Source organism: Pinus tabuliformis, chromosome 4_2, assembly GCF_031772625.1.
Source record: "Pinus tabuliformis cultivar Carrire ecotype Pingquan chromosome 4_2, CPIR1, whole genome shotgun sequence".
Classification (NCBI taxonomy): domain Eukaryota; kingdom Viridiplantae; phylum Streptophyta; class Pinopsida; order Pinales; family Pinaceae; genus Pinus; species Pinus tabuliformis.
In genome coordinates, this window is record NC_142304.1 from 771,760,633 (window position 1) to 771,781,655 (window position 21,023).

Consider the following 21,023-nt stretch of genomic DNA (forward strand, 5'->3'; position numbering starts at 1 on the left):
GGTTGAACAAGAACAGATGGTATATGTAGGAGGTGTATCTGAACAGCCTCTCCCTCCTCAAATTCATGAACTGGTCATGAATCTTCTCAGCTATATAAGTAGCATAATCATAGTGGATAGCTGGAGGCTTACCAGGGGCAAATATGGACAGCATTGCCAATATGCTGTCATCTACATCTTCCAGTCCTCTAAATCCCAGGACATATCCAATCAAGTCCACCATCATCCTGCCCAACTCATTCAGGTATTGGTACCCAATGGGAGGGGTTCTGACTGCTTCAGAGCTAGGTGTGACAAATAGCTGGTTAATCTTCACAATCTGGTCATTAGACAGGTTATTTCCTCTCTTTATCAAATCTTGCATGGAAAGAGGGGTCAATTTCTTGGCTGTATGGAAATGCAGCATCTGATTTATACTCTCTGGAGTGATCTGAAATAGGACTAGGCCTGTGGGGCTAATGACTGCCCTTTGGCTGGCGTCATAGCACTCCTGGCAACTGTAGATAAGCTCTGGCATGGGATTAACTTGGGGAAGGTTGTATATGGGCAAATTTGATTCCCAAATCCCCAAGATATCTGCTCCACTCATGTGCTGGGCTCTCAGTTCATTTAGCATCAGGATATTATACTTAGTTCCCATAGGAAACCAGTCCAACATCTGGTAATCCATGTCTCCCAGGGGCTTCCATGCCAATTCTTGGTGGGGAGCATTGATAGGCTTGATATTGAGAGCAATGGGGGTCTCCATAGCTTCTGAAGGGGCAAACTATTGCAATCTGACAGGTGAATGGGCAAAAACAGACTGCAGACTGCCCTCAGTGGAAAATAGCTTGATTTTCTGAACTGTCAGAGGGGAATTCACCAGCTAGAAATTGAAATACTGCTGGTAATTGGTAACAGAGCCTCTTTGGGGCCTAAGTGAGCTTCTGGTAGTAGTTCAGAGGTATTTAGCAGTGAATTTGCCGGGGAAACGCAGAACTGAGGGGTTTTTAGATGAATTGCAGCTTATTACGGCTCTGCAGGGAATTTTTGGACCTCACAGTGACAATGGTGGAGGTACAACTAGATTCTAACGGTGAAAAGGTCGATCTTATGGTCCTATTATGCCTGTGAGCAGTTTTGAGCTGAATGCAGGTCGTATGGAAGGCAGGGCAGTGTAAATACCTGTAATTCGACGTGCAGAGGTCGTGGCAAGGTGTACTGCAGCTGCTGAAGTGGTCGCTTTAGCTAATTTTACCGGTTGGCGGAAATCCAGGCAGAAATGGTTGAGCAGAGAGTTCAGACGGAATAACGATGAAATGGTGAAAAAACGCGTAAAATTTGGTTAATATGAGTTTTTTACCCGTTTGGCGCTTTTTTACAATGACGTCATCGGGGAGGACGTGGCAGAAGACGACCGGTCAAAGGGCGGTGAGGTGGCAGTCCAGTCAGCGGTGAGCTGGACGTGGCAGAAAGGTTAATGGTGGACGGGCGGAAGTGAAACCGTGAGAGTTATGGTTAAGGCTCTAACCGTCACGGTCTCTCGGGGCGGTTAGAGTACGGCGCCCAGGGTGTCAGAGGGAGCTCCGAGATGGTCCATCGGGCGACGCGTGGCGGAGGCGTGACGAGGCGCAACGTCACGTTCTCGGGAGTTAACGTGCGGTTGCGGATGGCGCTCCGATATTGCTGTGGGCCGTCGGATCTGGAAGGCTTGATCCGACGGCTGGCGGAGGTGTGAGGTGCACGGCCGATAATGCGGTGGAAATATTAACCGTTTGTGGGCTTTTGGCATGGTTTTCCAAATGTTTTGATTCTGACCACCCGCGCTTGCATTTGGGAACGTGCTGAAGGCGGAATTTTGATTTTTGTAAGGTTTGCAGAGGGTTTTATAGATCAAAGGGGTTTAGAGAGGGGTTTTACCCATGCAAAGGTATATTTTTGGGGGAAATGATTTGCAGCAAGGAAAAATAGTGGAGATAGGTTCACCATGGTGGCCAGGTGCCATTATGGTCCCTCTTTGCAGAATTCTCGGCTATTATGCCTAGGGGAGGGAAAATATATATCATTTGGGGTTTTATACACCTTAGTGTTATTATTATTAGGGGTAGGGGTAAAATAGGGGAATTACATAGTAGAGTTAGGAGTTAGTATGAGGGAAGGAGGGGGATTTAGAAAGGGGGTGTTAATGATGGAGTAGAGGGGAAAAAGTGAAGTTAGTGATGCTCTCTGCTGTGAATCCATGAAATTCACCACCTTTTTTGCTGATATGTTCATTGCCTTGGCAAAACATCTTTGACAACTATGTGATGGTGAACATGTCTTTTCTGCAACCACAACTGCCTACCCCACTATTTCACCTAGCATTTTTTGTTTCTTCTTGGAGGGGCACTTGGACTTGCAACCCTCAATTGCCTTTTCTTTTCTTTGGCTTTTTCCTTTTTTACTCTATCTGCTTCTACCCTTATCTCTTCCAAGGTCCCAGATTAGACTTTTGGGAACCTTTGTTTCTCTACCTGAACTACTTGTCTGCCAAGATTAAGCTGTTTGGACAAACTTCTTTCTCTATTCTACAACTCAAAATTGAAACATGGCATGATCCAGCTTGAACTGTTGAATCATCCACAAAATTTGTAATAAGGTCCTCAATATTTGAAGTATTTCACACACCTCTGATTTCCTGGAAATATGGGATCTTTGTAGTAACAAAGCAGAGCATATTTGGATTTTCAATAATCAATCATGAAATATGAAACCTATTACTATAGGTATCCAACAGTGGCTCCACATGGGGATGGTTTTTCTTTTGAAAGACCAAGAACAGCAGGTCAGATTGCCTTGTTGCTTGATTGTCCATCTTAATCTTTGAGATCTGATGCATGTAACCTGTCAAAATTGTGTGCTTTTTGTTGGGGAACCTCTGGTTCTATCTGCCTATTGCTGCTAGTTGCAGCACTTGGAAAACCTCTTTTTACAAACTAACAATAGAAAACATATGTAGGCCTGCATATATACATTGAACCTTTGGATCCTTATCATAGTGAACCATCATAATAGTGCTTCAGCATCCTGCCATTGACAGGACCTTCATCTAGTTCAGTCACAGTCAAACTTTTAAGGAAATAAGTGTTATTACCTTGTACTGCTTGGACAGCAAATGGTCCCTTCCACAAGGAATCAAATTTCCCATGTTTCCCTTTCTCTTCTCTTCTTGCATCCCACTTTAGAAATTTGTCTCCTAGATTGAAGTCTTCTGCCTTGGTTCTTCTGTCAAAGGCCTTTTTCAGTTTTTCTTGTAGTATTTTCACTCTGCTGAAAACTTGTTCTCTGGTCTGCTGTAAACAGATTATCTGGTTGATCCTTCTTTGCATATCATTTGGCTCTGCTTGACTTTCTTGTAGAAGTTTCATAACTGGCACCCCTAGTGATGAGGGAAATCTGGCCTCTAATCCATAGACTAACTCATATGGGCTGGTCCCAATTGATCTTTTGGTGGTTAATCTGTCTGCCCATAAAGCATTTACTAGTTTCTTGTGCCAGTTCTTTTTGTTCTCTTCCAGCACTTTCTTTATGATGTTTATCAAGCTTTTGTTTGATGATTCAGCAAGACCATTTCCCTGAGGATAGTAAGCTGTAGAATGGCCCAAAGTAATGTGAAATTTATGGCAGAAGTTCACCATTTTCTTGGATTTGAAGGCAGCAGCATTGTCTGTTATTATTTTGTCTGGGCAGCCAAATCTAGCCAGTATATTGTTCTCTAAAAATTGAATGATCACTGAGTCATTTGCTTGTCTGCATGGGGCAGCTTCAATCCACTTGGTGAAGTAGTCTGTTGCAGTCAAAATCCATCTGTGTTGTCCTGAAGATAAGGGATGAATCTCTCCAATGAAATCCAAGCCCCATTGTTGAAAAGGTCTTTCTGTTGAAATGGGCCTCAAAGGAAGTGGCAGCAACTGTCTTCTGCCTTCAAACAACTGGCACTTATGGCATGATGTTGTGAATTTCTTCACATCAGAGAACATAGTGGGCCAGTAATAACCAGCCCTTAATATTTTGTCTACAGTGGACTTCCAGTATAGATGTCCACCACAGTCTCCAGCATGGAATTCTTGCATGATGTTGTCAGTTTCACTCTCAATAAGACAGTGCAGCAAAATGCCTTCATGGTTTTTCCAGAGTAGATTCTCATCCATCACGCAAAACTTAGATGTTTTCATTCTCAGAAACATAGACTTAGTTCTGGACAGTCCTGGGGGAGCACACAGGTTTTGTAACACATAACAGACATCAGAGTACCATAGAGATTGTTCAAAGGCTACATTGATCTTTGGAGTCGCCAGCTCTGTTTCACTGTCCAGTTGATAGATATCTAAGGCTTGGAAATTTGCTTCTGTCATTAACTTGGCCAAACCTTGCCCTTTAATCAGCTTTGTAGGTTTTATTTCAATGTCAAATTCAAGTATGTTTGCAATCCATTTTCCTCTTCTACCCTCTAAGTTTTCTTGGGTGAGAATGTCTTTGACAATAGAACTTGGTACATAAGCCACAACATGAGAGTAAAGGATATAAATCCTGAAATCTTTGATAGCTTTGATTAAGGCATAGGCTTGTTTTTCCATTATTTGATACTTCAAAGGAGCATCTCTAAGAGCTCTACTGAAAAAAGCAATGGGCTTTTCATTCCCTTGATCATCTTTCTGCAATAATACAGCAGCAATAGTATGCTGGGAGGCAAAAGAAAAAATAATAAAGTCTCTGTCAAACTGAGGATTAGTTAATACCGGGGTTTGGGTTAAAGCCAATTTTATGCTTTCAAAGGCTTGCTTTGCTTCCACAGTCCACTTAACCTTTGAGTCTTTGTTTAGCATATTGTTTAGTAGTCTGATCAACTCTGCTAAATTTGGGATGAACCTTCTTAAAAAGTTGAGTTTTCCTAAGAATCATTGCAACTCTTTAACATTCCTAGGGTGAGGCATTTGTAGGATCGCTTGTATCCTATCTGGATCAATTCTAATGCCATCTTTTGAAATGATGTGTCCTAAAAGTTTCCCTTCTTCCAAACCAAATAAAGACTTCTTGGGGTTTAAGGAGATGCCATATTTTCTGCATGTTATGAAAATCTGTCTTAAATGTTTCAAATGTTCTTGGTCAGATTTCGAAAAGGGTGTAAGATCATCTAAATAAATGACCAAGAAATCATGAATTTCTTTTGCAAAAGCAATGTCCATTGCTCTTTGAAATGTTGCCCCTGCATTCTTCAATCCAAAGGGCATTTTCACATACTTGAAAGTTCCCCATGGGGTAGTAAATGCAGTTTTGTCTTGATCATCAGGGTGCACTAAAATTTGATTGAAGCCTGAGAATCCATCAAGCAGTGATATCCTTGAGGCTCCTACTACTCTTTGGAGGATGTGATCCATTTTTGGTAAAGGGTAGTTATCTTTGAGTGAAACTTGATTCAGATTCCTTAAGTCTACACAAAGTCTGATTTCACCAGTTTTCTTTCTGGTAGGGACTAAATTTGAAATCCATTCAGAGAATCTGATTGGTGCTATAATACCAGCCTTGAACATTTTATGCAACTCTTGTTCAATGGAAGGAAGGAGCACAGGATTGATCCTTCTCAATCTCTGTTTGAATGGTTTTTGATTAGGCTTGAGAGGGATGGTATGCTGGATGACAGATGTGTCATAGGACTTGAGATCTTCATATCCCCAGGCAAAGACATCTTGAAATTCTTTAAAGAGATCAACATATTTGGGCTTTTGATCAGGGGGCAAAGAGGCGGACAGCTTGACTATCTTAGGCTTTTCCATAGTGCCAATATTGCATTCTTCAATTCTTGCATCTAATGGCTGCATCTTTGGCTTCCTAGGGATGTCATTTGAGTCAAAAATATCCTCTAATGGGGTAAGGCCCACTGGGAGGAAGTTGTCTTTGAGTTGTATGATTTCAGTTTCAATGTTACTCGTCTCTTCACAGTCCATTTGTTTAATTTGTTGAATGTTTTCATTGTTGAAAATGGTTGGGCTGAGTAGTTGTTTTGCTGTCCTAGGTGACATTGGGTGAGCAGATTGTTGAAACTGTATTTGTGATTGACATGCTTCATTAAATATTTGTGATTGACTTGCTGTCTCAAGCATTTGTGATTGACTTGCTGTCTCAAGATCAATATTTAATCCTGTGAACTCCTGTTGCAGGGTTAAAAAATTGTTTATTTGCATGTCATCCTCAAATACTTGCCATTCTCTGACATTGTTTGGAATAGAGGGTCTGTACCTGACCTCAGCTGTGAAACAATTATTAGGTTCCAGTGGGAATTTGAAAGTGCTGGCAAATGTTGCCAAGCTATGTGCATGGAGGTTATGGCCCCTTGGAATTTTTGTGATAGCAAACTCATGAAAGGTCTCTAATATTTCGATTACAGCAGCCCTGTAGGATCTCAGCCTCTTGTCATTAGTGACAAAATTGCCTTTTACTTGTTGAATGACCAGATCAGAGTCTCCCCTGATAGAGAGGCTAGGTGCTTGTAATGATTTTGCAATCTTGAGGCCTAGTAATAGAGCTTCATATTCTGCCATGTTGTTGGTGCATCTGAAATTCAATCTGTAGGCCTTGCCTGTTGCACAGCCTTTCTCTTTGTTATGTATCCATACTCCAGCTCCTGCTCCTAACTTGTTAACCGAGCCATCAAATTCTAAGACCCACAAGATGCCTTGCTGGTCAGGAGGTTTGAGGTTCTGTTCATGGGGTGGTAGTGTGAGCATGAGTTGGGGTTTCTTCTCCCATTTGTTTTCTAGGATAGCTTCATCATTTGCCTGACCATCTTTGACCCCTAGGGGAGAGCTAAAGTGTTTTGTTGTACTGATTGATGTTTGACAGGTGCTACTTGTTAGAATGATGTTTTGTTCTGGTTTAAATGTCTCTGTGCTAATGTGACTGTCGGAGAAGCCAATGCTGTCATTAAAGAGGATGTAAGAGTCTATGTCCGAATGAACAGCATATATTGGGAAATTTTGGGGTTTTTCTTCACTGCTAACCATATACTTCATGAGTGTTTCCCTATAAAGTCTTTTTGGTTGTCCAAAGACAGAGATGGTTGCATATGACATGTCTAACTGCAGGGAGCCTTGAAGCTTTGCTCCCCATGATCTTGATAATAGCATCCCATACTTGGGTGGGATATCAGCAACAACAACATCCATCAAAATGGTCTTGTTGGGGAATTGGACCAGGGACACACACAAATCCTTAATTAGACCCAGGCACTTGACTTGACTAGAATCAAAAGAAAACAAGTCTTTGTATGGTCTTGTGATATCTAAGTTTAATCTTTCCATGACTGCTTTTGGCATCAGATTATGAGAGGCTCCTGAGTCAAACATTGCATTGTGCAGAATTTTGTCATGTACATGTAAGCTGACATAAAACGGTAAAACCCCTGTGACTACTGTTTTTCCATCTACCTCTGGACCAAATAGTAACTCTGGAGTGTCATCTAACACATTTACATCATCTTTGCTATTGGTGAGTTGAAGGGATTTTTTAATCTGTTGTTTGTACATGTCATGCTTTGCTAACTCTGAGAGGGGAATTGCTACCTTTAACTTGCCAATCTCTACTCCTAAGTCAAAGGGTTTGTCAATTTGCATTTTGGGGTCACGGGTTGCAGTTCTTTCTTTGTTTGTTACATCTTCTGGTGGGATTCCCTCTTGATTTTGGAACCTGGCCCTAATATTGATGTCTTGAGGGGCCATATTTGGGTTAGGCTCAGAGGATAAGGTTGCCATGGGTTGTTTTGATGGGGACAGTGGATCAGTAACTTCTTCAACCACTACTTCCTTTGTAGGCAAGTTTGGCACATGATCAGTTTCAGTGGCTGAGCTTTCTTTGGTTTGCTGTTTTTCTTTTATCTTTTCGGGTTGATTTACATTTACAGTCCTACTCCTTAGTTTGTATTGTTTGTGGACTTCATAGACAGCAGTGTCATATCCTTGTTTGAAATCAAAGGATTCCCCTGACTTAGTTTGAAATGTATTGCTTTCATCCTCCTCATGGTCTTCTTGGGTTAAGAATACATGACTTTTGCCATCCAGACCTATTAGATTGATTTCGGGGTCTTCATTTAGCTGATTTGCAGAAGAAGTTTCTGCATAGTTTTCTTGAAAAGGGGGTCTGATATCTTGGTCAGCATTAGTCTTTCCTATATTGGGGTTCTGGACTCTCCTGAAATTTGGGTTTCTAGGAGGATTGTTTTGTGGTGCCTCCCATGATGATTTTCTTTCTACTGATTCCACTCTCTCCCCCAACCTCTTCATGCTATTTAGAATTGCATCTAGCTTTTGGTCAAAACCCGAGGGTTCTTCTTTGAAGCCAGTTTTCTTTTCCAGCTTTGCCCTGTTTCTTTTGGCAATTAGGTTGGCCTCTACAGTGACTGCAACCCTTTGAGCTTCTGCAAGGGTTGGAGGGTCTCTTTCTCTCAACTGATAGGCCATATCAGAATCAAAACCATCAGGGAAATTATAAAGGGCCAAATCAGGAGGGGGTCTTAAGTTCTGAGGGATAGCATTGTATATGTTGTTAAACCTGGCACAATACTCTAACACTGTCTCTTGGGGACCTCTTTTAATAGTGTTATATTCACCAAGTATGTGGTGGGGATCTCTCTTTTTCTCCCATCTGTTAGTAAATTCCTGGTATAAAGCTTCAGGGGTTGCAATTGAATTTGCATTTAAGGACCTAAACCAAGTTCTGACATCCCCAGTTAAGCTTTGAACAAAGATTCTCATCCTGACACTATCATCATCAATTTCATAGGTCTCAAAGTGGTCTTGCATCTTTTTAGCATGCTGGATGGCCGTCAAAGGGCCATGGGAATCAAAAAATGAGAGTCTGGTTTGATAATCTTGGGGTAGGGCTGGAGCATTGGCTGGAATCTGCAATGGTGCATATCTGTTAGCCATGTTTATAGGGTTAATAGGGTTGATAGGAACAAATGGGACAACTGGGATTACAGGTGTACTGGGGTTAATAGGATGGGTAACAAGTGGAGAACTGGTTGAGTGAGTATGTGCAGATGGTGAAGATGGAAAGGTAGGACTTTGAGGGGTTGAAGATGAACTAGGGGAATTGGGTGTGGAACGAAAAAGGACTTTGCAAGGAGTGGGAATGAGGATGGGTTGGTCTGACCTTATATCTGAATCAGCAGGTTTATCCTGCTTGTGCTGTTTCCTTATGTTCTTCGGGATGATATTTGGGTTATCAACAATGATGGGTTGATCAGGGTCAGGGTGTGCCCTAGTATGCCTTGGGTTTCTTTTAGGAGCCAGCTTCTAAGTGTTCTTTCAGAACTTTATACAGAAGTTTTGTATTTACAAGGGCAAAATAAGAACTCTGGAATGACTATATATGTTTCAAGGCTAGGATAAGTTTCCCTAGTTAGCTCTTCCCTAAGACTGCCCCTGTATTAGAGAAACAGTCCTAAGATGTCTTGGCTAGTTTCAGGCTTGATGAAAGCTTTGGAAGATAGATAGTGATTGAATAGTCTTAGTCCCCAGCGAAGTCGCCAATTATGTTAACACCCAGGTTGTTCCCTATGACTCCCAAGGGAATACGGCCGGGGTAACCACTAACCAATCTTTTAATCACTGTTTCTAGCCAAACAATGATCAGAGAGGGCTCTCTCTTTTTGATTTATATCTACAGTGATGGTGTTTTAGGCTAGGTATTGAGTACAGGTTATGTTTGTGTTTCGGTTGATGAAATTCCCTTAGACTTCAGTGATGTAGTTTTCAGATATGTTGAATATCATTGGGCAATGGAGTCTGTGGCTTAATGTGTTTGAATCTGTGAGATGAAAGATGGAACTTACAGGGCCTTTTGAGTGCTTTGTTACAACATATTTTGGCTAAGTGACAGGAAACAGGCAGTGCAAAGTGAAAGCATTTAAGAATTTCCACTTATTGTTTACATATTTCCGAGAGACAGACTTTGGAGGAGAAAACAGAGGTCACAGGGGCAATAATTTGAATCCCTGGGAATAGTCTGTTACAGCAAAGAGACAGATTGAAGTGCAGCAGTTAAGAATTGCAATTTCTATTACTGTTTCTGAAGAAAACATAGATGACAGCTCAGGTTTGAGTTCAGGGTAATGCTTGATTAAATCCTGAAACTATTCTTTCACCTTACTATCAAGTGTGAGACATTTAAACAACCAAAGAGAACAAAAGACTCTAAAAAACACATAACAGAAGATTTGAAAATACTTATAGTTTTATGCAACACCCATGGAATCCTGTAACATGCATCCTTCACCACAAGACATCAAATACACCAAACTTCTGGAAGTTCCATTCCTCCTTTGTATTAATTCTCTCAAAAATATTACAGCAGATGGAAGTTATCCAAGAGAAAATTCCAGCAACCCCTTCAGCATCTGTGAAGGGTGTATATATACTAGCGGTGGTCTACAGAAATATCTGAGTTCTGCGTTATCTCAGTCTTTACATTCTCACCAACTCTTTAAGATATTATGTAAAAAATTTATTACACATTTAATACACAGTACAGGCATTTTAATGCTCTGTCAGAAGATATTTAGCTTTATAAGAATAGCTAAGTCGGTCTGAATATTTGGAGTTAATGCATAGAAAACCCGACTGTAGGCTGGTACACTGTGTCTCGGACCTGTCAGCTGTGACTTTGACTGCTGCTGGTGGTGAGTCACTGGTCTGGCTGAGTTGGCTCAGCCTCTGCCTTTTCCTGTGGGTATTAATTCCCAAAATTGTCACTGTATGTGCCTGCTTTTTTCCTTTTGCGCTATTGGTTCTGTCCTGTCAAAATTGTCTGGGTCAAATGCCTCCAGACATCCTGTGTGGGCAGTTGATGTGCCAAAATTGCGCCTAGAGTCTCATCTGCTTCTGTGAATTTGAAGAAATTGGGTGGTGTATCAAACAGATGCTCTATCTCATTCATGAGGAAAAACAGGTTCTCCACCCTGTCATACATCATTTGCCCTGTAGCTGGCCCTGTGTCTGCTGAAGTGCTGGGAGATTTTGAAATCTCTGCTGCTGCCTGGGCATCAATTCTCTTGTTATAGTTGTCCAAGGTGAGTAGTCTTCCCACGCTGCTCAAAATGTTGGGGAGGCCTCTGTTCTGCAGTGTTACAAACTTCTCCAGGAATCTGTTAATTTCTGTTTGCATATCCTGTGTCCTTCTCTCCAGGGTTCCAACCAAGTTCCTCAATGTAACAACTATCTTGGCTATGGCAATTGTTTCTGTCCTGTTGTTGATCCCCATGGTAGCCAATTGAGTGCTGGTCTTGTAATTCAGGATATTGATCATCCTGGTAGCTGCTTCTGGCATGTGTCCAAGGCTTGCCCTGGCTCTCTGTATCTCCTTGTTTGCTTTGGTGATGAGCACCATTTGCTCATCCATAGTCTCAATATATTGCCACTGGTTGGCAATGGATCTTCCAATGTTGCTCCATAATACTGCTTTCATCTGAGCAGTTACCTTTTCCAATGCAAGCTCTTTCTCCAGCTCAGCAATCCTTCTCTTAAGGGTCTTCACCTCTCTCTCCTTGGCCGCCTCATTTTGTTTGCTTTTATCAAATTTCTCATTAACATTGGCCAAGTTCTGTTTGAGCCCATCCAGCTCTTTCATTTGAGATTCCATAGCTCGGATCTCTGCTTGTAGCTTTTGCATGTCTAAGCTAGCAGCCTGCTCTGATGTTGTAGTTGGGGCTGTGGATGGTGCTGTAGCTCCTGTTTGCTGAGGGGGAGGAGTGATGATCGGAGGTACTTCCTCAAGATTTATTATTAGTGGAGGAGGCTGGGAGGATTGACCTTCTCCTTTTTGTTTCATGGCTGCCTCTAGTGATGCTTTTGCAGCCTCAGCCTGTGCTAGTTGGTCTTGGACCCTGACCAGCTCTTTGTATAAGGATACCAGCAGGTCTGTGGTATCTTTTTCTTGCCTTTGCTGGGCAACTTCATCTGCCTGTGGATGGATGGTGGCCGGGAGCTTGATCTTCTTTCTCAGGGCTGCCATGTCTGCATCCCTTATTTTCAGCAGTTCTTGGATGCCTTTGACATCCTTGGGATTATGTCCTATCTCTATGATTACCTCCTCCAAGGATTTGATCCTGTTGTCCTTGGCTTGTGAGGATGCTCGTTCCAATTCTAGCTGGGATGATGTATTGTCTAGGCTGCTCTTTAACTTGTAATTTTCCAGTGTCTCATCTGCCAGGGAGGCATACACCATTTCACCCGTTTGTTTGTGTAACTCTATCTTATCCATGGGGTGAATATCTTTAGCCAGAACCTCCATATTGGTTCTTAAATAGTCTGAGGTGGACTGAGGATGTAGAGTTGTGGGCATGAAATGGCTCATTATCATTTTTCCCTCACTCATATCAAAAGCAGACATTAGTCTCTGCTGGTTGCTGGGTGCCAAATTCAGCAGGTGATTGTACAATTGCACTTTGATGGGATCACTCCTCCTTTTGATATCTATAAACTGCTGCTTTATGCTGGAGTGCCCCTCTCTATGCTGGCCAGAAGAGCTGACCTCTCCTCCCATTGTCATATCTGGTCCTCTTTGAGATGAGCTGGCCGAGAGTTCTCCACTGGGTGGGCCCATGCCCATGGCCTGCCTTATTGCTATGTCCTCCTCTTGGGAGTCATTCAACCTTTGTCTCTTCTCCCCTCTGATAAAGGATGAAGTCTGGGGGGTCTCTCTTTCTCTCTTTCTGGTTAAGTCCTCCTTCTGAGGTGTTTGGAGGACTGAGCTGTCCACATTGGTGTCTGTCCTTGGAGGCAACTCTGTTTGGGGCTGCTGTTCTGTGGAACCAGGTAAATCTGTCCCTTTCTCCTGCTGCAATGGCTGCTGCCCACTAGTTTGTGATTTATCTTGTTGCTGCCCCAACTCCTGTTGTTCCATTTCTTCTTGCTGCTGTAGCAAGGTGTCAACCTGTTCTTCTGTTAATATAGGTGGTTGTTCCACCTGTTTGCCTTTGTCCTTGCTTGCTGCTTGGGTTGTCTGCTCGGCAGTTTGCTGTTGTGTTGCTGGTGTTGTGGTGGCTGCTCCAATTTGCCTCCTGTAGGAAATAGGCACCTGTCCACAAGTTTCCAAGTCAGCTTGTTTTTGGACATTTCTAGCCTCTTGCTCAAGTATTTCTTCACTAGTCATTTGCTCTACTAATGTGCCCTCTTCCCAATCTGGTGCATTTGCATATTTTTCAATTTCAGGTAATCTTGCATGTGCGTAGTTGCCTAACTTATACCTGATCCTCCTGAGGGAAATAGAGTGGTTAGGGTCATATGGAATCCACTCAAAACTAGTTTTCAACTGGAGTCCTTCCAGGATCCTGTCTGCCTATTTCCAGCCTTCCTCCTTCCTGTTGTATAAGAAGGGACCTAGCTGGTTTCTCACTTTCAACTGTGATTTCTTGTTTCTACTCTGAAAGTGTAGGTAATCTGAGTTCCCAAACTGCCTGAAATATTCTAAGGCAAACAGTCTCATGGGAACGTACCTTGGCAGCCTAAATGGATTTAATTCACATCCATACACCCTAATGACTGTGTGATTCTGGTAGAAGTACCAGTTGCCGATGTTGTAAAGCTTGTTCAAATGAAGAATTCTCTTCATGTCATCGGTCAGTCTAGGAGGAGGGGCACCTTGCAGCACTGTTAGGGCGGGATGTACAAATAAATCAATAAATTCATAGTATGTATAAGGTGATACTGAGGTACAATGGAACACAGGGGTCCAAAAAACAACTGATCTTGGGGTTCCTTGGGCGTTGAGTGGCCTCAAAGGGACAGAGAAGGTAGCTGGCTGGTTGAACAAGAACAGATGGTATATGTAGGAGGTGTATCTGAACAGCCTCTCCCTCCTCAAATTCATGAACTGGTCATGAATCTTCTCAGCTATATAAGTAGCATAATCATAGTGGATAGCTGGAGGCTTACCAGGGGCAAATATGGACAGCATTGCCAATATGCTGTCATCTACATCTTCCAGTCCTCTAAATCCCAGGACATATCCAATCAAGTCCACCATCATCCTGCCCAACTCATTCAGGTATTGGTACCCAATGGGAGGGGTTCTGACTGCTTCAGAGCTAGGTGTGACAAATAGCTGGTTAATCTTCACAATCTGGTCATTAGACAGGTTATTTCCTCTCTTTATCAAATCTTGCATGGAAAGAGGGGTCAGTTTCTTGGCTGTATGGAAATGCAGCATCTGATTTATACTCTCTGGAGTGATCTGAAATAGGACTAGGCCTGTGGGGCTAATGACTGCCCTTTGGCTGGGGTCATAGCACTCCTGGCAACTGTAGATAAGCTCTGGCATGGGATTAACTTGGGGAAGGTTGTATATGGGCAAATTTGATTCCCAAATCCCCAAGATATCTGCTCCACTCATGTGCTGGGCTCTCAGTTCATTTAGCATCAGGATATTATACTTAGTTCCCATAGGAAACCAGTCCAACATCTGGTAATCCATGTCTCCCAGGGGCTTCCATGCCAATTCTTGGTGGGGAGCATTGATAGGCTTGATATTGAGAGCAATGGGGGTCTCCATAGCTTCTGAAGGGGCAAACTATTGCAATCTGACAGGTGAATGGGCAAAAACAGACTGCAGACTGCCCTCAGTGGAAAATAGCTTGATTTTCTGAACTGTCAGAGGGGAATTCACCAGCTAGAAATTGAAATACTGCTGGTAATTGGTAACAGAGCCTCTTTGGGGCCTAAGTGAGCTTCTGGTAGTAGTTCAGAGGTATTTAGCAGTGAATTTGCCGGGGAAACGCAGAACTGAGGGGTTTTTAGATGAATTGCAGCTTATTACGGCTCTGCAGGGAATTTTTGGACCTCACAGTGACAATGGTGGAGGTACAACTAGATTCTAATGGTGAAAAGGTCGATCTTATGGTCCTATTATGCCTGTGAGCAGTTTTGAGCTGAATGCAGGTCGTATGGAAGGCAGGGCAGTGTAAATACCTGTAATTCGACGTGCAGAGGTCGTGGCAAGGTGTACTGCAGCTGCTGAAGTGGTCGCTTTAGCTAATTTTACCGGTTGGCGGAAATCCAGGCAGAAATGGTTGAGCAGAGAGTTCAGACGGAATAACGATGAAATGGTGAAAAAACGCGTAAAATTTGGTTAATATGAGTTTTTTACCCGTTTGGCGCTTTTTTACAATGACGTCATCGGGGAGGACGTGGCAGAAGACGACCGGTCAAAGGGCGGTGAGGTGGCAGTCCAGTCAGCGGTGAGCTGGACGTGGCAGAAAGGTTAATGGTGGACGGGCGGAAGTGAAACCGTGAGAGTTATGGTTAAGGCTCTAACCGTCACGGTCTCTCGGGGCGGTTAGAGTACGGCGCCCAGGGTGTCAGAGGGAGCTCCGAGATGGTCCATCGGGCGACGCGTGGCGGAGGCGTGACGAGGCGCAACGTCACGTTCTCGGGAGTTAACGTGCGGTTGCGGATGGCGCTCCGATATTGCTGTGGGCCGTCGGATCTGGAAGGCTTGATCCGACGGCTGGCGGAGGTGTGATGTGCACGGTCGATAATGCGGTGGAAATATTAACCGTTTGTGGGCTTTTGGCATGGTTTTCCAAATGTTTTGATTCTGACCACCCGCGCTTGCATTTGGGAACGTGCTGAAGGCGGAATTTTGATTTTTGTAAGGTTTGCAGAGGGTTTTATAGATCAAAGGGGTTTAGAGAGGGGTTTTACCCATGCAAAGGTATATTTTTGGGGGAAATGATTTGCAGCAAGGAAAAATAGTGGAGATAGGTTCACCATGGTGGCCAGGTGCCATTATGGTCCCTCTTTGCAGAATTCTCGGCTATTATGCCTAGGGGAGGGAAAATATATATCATTTGGGGTTTTATACACCTTAGTGTTATTATTATTAGGGGTAGGGGTAAAATAGGGGAATTACATAGTAGAGTTAGGAGTTAGTATGAGGGAAGGAGGGGGATTTAGAAAGGGGGTGTTAATGATGGAGTAGAGGGGAAAAAGTGAAGTTAGTGATGCTCTCTGCTGTGAATCCATGAAATTCACCACCTTTTTTGCTGATATGTTCATTGCCTTGGCAAAACATCTTTGACAACTATGTGATGGTGAACATGTCTTTTCTGCAACCACAACTGCCTACCCCACTATTTCACCTAGCATTTTTTGTTTCTTCTTGGAGGGGCACTTGGACTTGCAACCCTCAATTGCCTTTTCTTTTCTTTGGCTTTTTCCTTTTTTACTCTATCTGCTTCTACCCTTATCTCTTCCAAGGTCCCAGATTAGACTTTTGGGAACCTTTGTTTCTCTACCTGAACTACTTGTCTGCCAAGATTAAGCTGTTTGGACAGACTTCTTTCTCTATTCTACAACTCAAAATTGAAACATGGCATGATCCAGCTTGAACTGTTGAATCATCCACAAAATTTGTAATAAGGTCCTCAATATTTGAAGTATTTCACACACCTCTGATTTCCTGGAAATATGGGATCTTTGTAGTAACAAAGCAGAGCATATTTGGATTTTCAATAATCAATCATGAAATATGAAACCTATTACTATAGGTATCCAACAGCTTGAAATAGTTGTGGTTTTTCCCAAAATAAAGAGCAAGTTCTTTTCAGTTGAGTACAATATCACTGAACACCTCGCGGTGCTTACACCTATCACCTATTGAAGTGATGTTCTTTCAGCTCGTTCTAGAGAAAGATTTCCCGCTTAGATGCTTTCAGTATTTCTTCCATACCAACTTGGCTACCCGGCGCTACTAAGTGTGACAACTGGTACACCATAGGTTGGCCCAACCCAGTCCTCTCGTACTAGGGTTGGCTCCTCAAAGTTCTCCCTTCAACACCAGTGGTAGATAGGAAACAAACTATCTCACGATGTTCTAAACCCAACTCACGTACCATTTTCATCAGCGAACAACCAAACCCTTGGGACCTTCTTCAACCCCAGGATGTGATGAGTTGACATCAAGGTGCCAAACGACTCCATCGATAAGCGCTCTTGGGAGTCATTAGCCTGTTATCCCTGACGTACCTTTGATCCGTTGAGTAAGAGCCCTTACACGCGGGACTCCCGGATCACTACTTTCATCTCTGTTCGACCAGTGAGTCTCACAGTCAGGCAAGCTTAGACCATTATGCTTGCTTATTGAAAGCGCCTACCTTCGCACACCTTAGTTACTCTTTAGGAGGCATCCATCCCAAATAAACTACCCACCTTGCAGTGTTACACCCTGAGAATCAATCTAGGGAAAGAAGTGGTTAGGCATCCTTACACGAAAGAGTGGTATTCCAGGATTGATAGGTCCCCACCTCCCACCTATCCCACACATTCGTAAGAGGTTGTCACTGTGAAGCTATAGTCAAGGTGCACGGGTTCTTACCGTCTAGCTGTTGGCACTCCACATCTTCACGAAGAATTCAATTTCACTGGGTCCATGTCGGAGACAGCAGGGCAGTCATTACACCATTCGTGCAGGTCGCTACTTATGTGACAAGGAATTTCGCTACCTTAGGACAGTTAGAGTTACTGCCATGTTTATCGGGGCTTCCATTCGAAGCTTATCACACTTCTCCTACCAACCTTCGAGCACCGGGCAGGTGTCATACTCTATACATCATGTTACCACTTGGCAGAGTCCTATGTTTTTAATAAAAAATCGCTACCCCCTGGTATGTGCCGCTTTCCCAACCCAAAGATAGGAGGGAGAGCACCCCTTCTCCCGAAGTTATGAGGTCATTTTGCCAAGTTCCTTCAACATGGTTCTCTCAAGCACCCTACTATACTCTACTTGTTCACCCGTGTCGGTTTGGGGTACGGTTAGTTCACCGGGATGATCACCCTCCCAATTCGAAGTTTTTTCTTGGAAGTTGAAACCCTAACAGAAGTGTGCTTTTGCATTCATTCAATTTGGTTGGCAGGAAGATAGAACTCTCGTCCAATTCACTTCAACAAACATGCATGGTTCAGTAGTCTGGGAAACTTCATCACTTTCGTTTACCCATTGGACAAAAGCCCTTTCGGGGGTTCCTTAGGGACCGATTCACTCTGCGTAGATTGACTGAATGCAGAAACCCTGGAACTGGAAAGAAATCATGTTTTTCACATGATTCATCGTTACTCATGTCAGAATTCTCACTTCTGATATCTCCAGGTGTTGGCCCTTCCCTGATTGATAGAACTTCCTACTACTGACACTTGGTTGGTGCCTCGCTTTCTCACCCTCCTCTCCTGTTAGTCGAGCAAGAAATTACCTCTCCTGTTAGTCGAGCAAGAAATACCTCACCCTTATGGGTGAGCAATAAAGAACCTTGGGTCTTGAGAGCCCGCTTAACGCTTCCAAGGTCTCGTCGCTTCGGTGAATCACTTGAGCCCCGATACATTTTCGGTGCCATGGAGCTAGACCAGTGAGCTATTACGCTTTCTTCGAAGGATGGTTGCTTCCAAGCCCACCTCCTGGTTGTCATCACTCGATCACTTCCTTTTCCACTAAGTGATTTCTTAGGGACCTTAGCATATGATCTGGGTTGTTTCCCTCTCGACTCTAGATCTTAGCACCCAAAGTCTATCTGTACGATTGATTAAGCATGTACTCGGAGTTTCCTTGGGGTTGGTCAAGCTTTGGGCCACCCTAGCCCATTGAGTGCTCTACCTCAGGCCATATTATATGCACGCTCTACTAAAATAGATTTCGCGGAAATCCAGCTATATCCAATCTCGGTTGGCCTTTCACCCCTAGCCACAAGTCATCCTCGTATTTTACCACATATGTGGGTTCGGTCCTCCAAGGCCTGTTGGAGCTCTCTTCAACTTGCTCATGGATAGATCGATCGGTTTCAGGTCAAATAGTCAGAACTGGGAGATTCCTTGGCTGGAAAGTGCCTACACCTAATGGCTTAAGCTGATGTTACCATTTACTCGTTGACCCATTATGCAAAAGGTACAATGTTAGGGTGAGCCGCATCTAGGTCAACCCAACCCTGAGCTCTACTCAGGTATTTGAAACAAATAGAGGGCCCCATATGACTTAAGGGTCACTCACTCATTCCGATGGGTGAGGGTATTTCTGATCAGATTAGACCCTGAGAATCTTACCTGCATCTTTGCTCCTTTCCCCCGAAGGGTCAAGCAAGAAATTCCTTCCTCTAATTGTTCGCATTGGATTCCTTTCTATTGCACTCCCCTTCCTAGGGTTCTTTTCACCTTTCCCTCACGGTACATGTATGCTATCAGTCATTGAAAAATACTTGGGCTTAGAGGGTGGTCTCCCTTTCTCGCTACGAAGTAATCCTAATTCAAACACACTGCGTTTTACTTACAGAATCGAACCATGGGACACTCTACAGGGCTATCACCTTCTTTGGCCAGATCTTCCAACCTTTTCATTCACAATTCTGCCTACCTCTCCCTTATGGTCGAGCAACTCAAGTTCCTTACGGCACATTATAGCCTAAATCAAAGGGCAAAGATCGGCATGCCTAGCTCTTCCATCATCCAATGAACTGAAATGAATCATGCAGAGAAGGCAAGGCTAGGAAAATGAGACCAAGATCGAAATGAAAACCTTCGCTGCTTATTATTTTGCTAATCCACTTTGGCTCACCGCTACTAACAGACTCTCAGTTGATTCCCATTCCCATAGCTACTTAGATGTTTCAGTTCTCTATGTCTTTCAAGTCCAAGGAGCGCAGACTAGCCACCGGGCTTGGATACGGTTTCCCGATCGAAGATCCATGGATCATGGACGGTATCTCTCCACGGCCTTTCGCCTTTGGAAGCGTGCTTCCCTCTCAATGCCCAGGCATCCATCCCATGCATTCTTTTCGATACTGCAGGCATTGAACCTGCTTCACAGTGCACCAAATTCCCTCTCCATATATTCGAGTGTTCTAACACACCCATCAATCGATCAATCACTCAGGATGCGCATGCAGGCTCGACCCCCCAAGGAGAGGACCTTTTCCTTGTATGTGATTCTAGTTATGACTCGATATATGTCGAGTATGCTTTGATTTCGTCTCTCTCTAGTGACCAAAATCAATCTCATTATATATGTCATTATGCATGAATGACTCTATATATGTCATTTCGCAAGCAATTAGATCAATCTTGTGAACCTCTATGCGAAACGATTGGGGCCTTCCAATCATGACTCGATAGCAGTCATTACACCAGAAAATGCTGCTATGGGCATATGTCATTACGCTTTCTTATCAATGCATATATGGGCATATGTCATTATGGAAGTGATGGGGTCATTTTGACCCTGAAACATGGTTCTCTCAAGCACCCTAGTATACTCTACTTGTTCACCCGTGTTGGTTTGGGATATAGAACCGATCTCAATCCAATATCCTGCTGAAGAAAACCAGGTAGTCAATTGATTTCCATGATGATGAGTGCTACTTTGACACTATGTCCTAGGCCCCGTAGGTCACCGAATGAACATGCCCAGGCTATATGCCCAATAGGGGGCCAGGGATGCATCTTTCACACTTACCAATATTCCCATGAATCAATCAATCAAGACCAGCAGGGGCTCGACCATAAGGATGTGTAAGCATGCTCGACTGTTAAGGAGAGGATGCCCCCGACAGGGTGAGGAAAAAACACTCGACTAATAAGGAGAGGGCTCTCAATATAAGGAGAGGGAGAGGAACTTGAGTTGCTCGACCATAAGCCCACCACCAATAAGCATCAAGGAAGCAGGCTCGACCATAAGGACTGGCAGGGGTTCGACTATTAGGGAGAGGAACTTGAGTTGCTCGACCATAAAGGAGAGGACCGGTAGGGGCTCGACTCATAAGGCTGCCATTGATTTCTCGCTCTATTTTCAGAAAATAGAGGGCCCTTACTTCTTCATAGGGGTCACTCACTATTCATATAGTGAGGGTTCAAGCGTAGTAGCCAAGTAGTAACGCGCTGGTGACTGATTCACCATAGGAATACCTTTGGGCAATGTGTTTCACTAACTAAGGAACTTTCACTTTCACCTCTACCCGTATCCGTTAGTCATTCTTG

At 43.5% G+C, this 21,023-nt stretch overlaps 1 protein-coding gene and 1 pseudogene across 1 annotated transcript in view; both read right to left on the bottom strand.

Annotated features, from left to right (window-relative positions):
* The window catches only part of LOC149171899 (3-hydroxyisobutyryl-CoA hydrolase-like protein 5), a 186,588-nt gene that overhangs the window by 120,658 nt on the left and 44,907 nt on the right, over positions 1 to 21,023 (bottom strand). The window lies entirely within an intron of this gene.
* On the bottom strand, positions 16,543 to 19,690 carry LOC149171903 (25S ribosomal RNA; annotated as a pseudogene).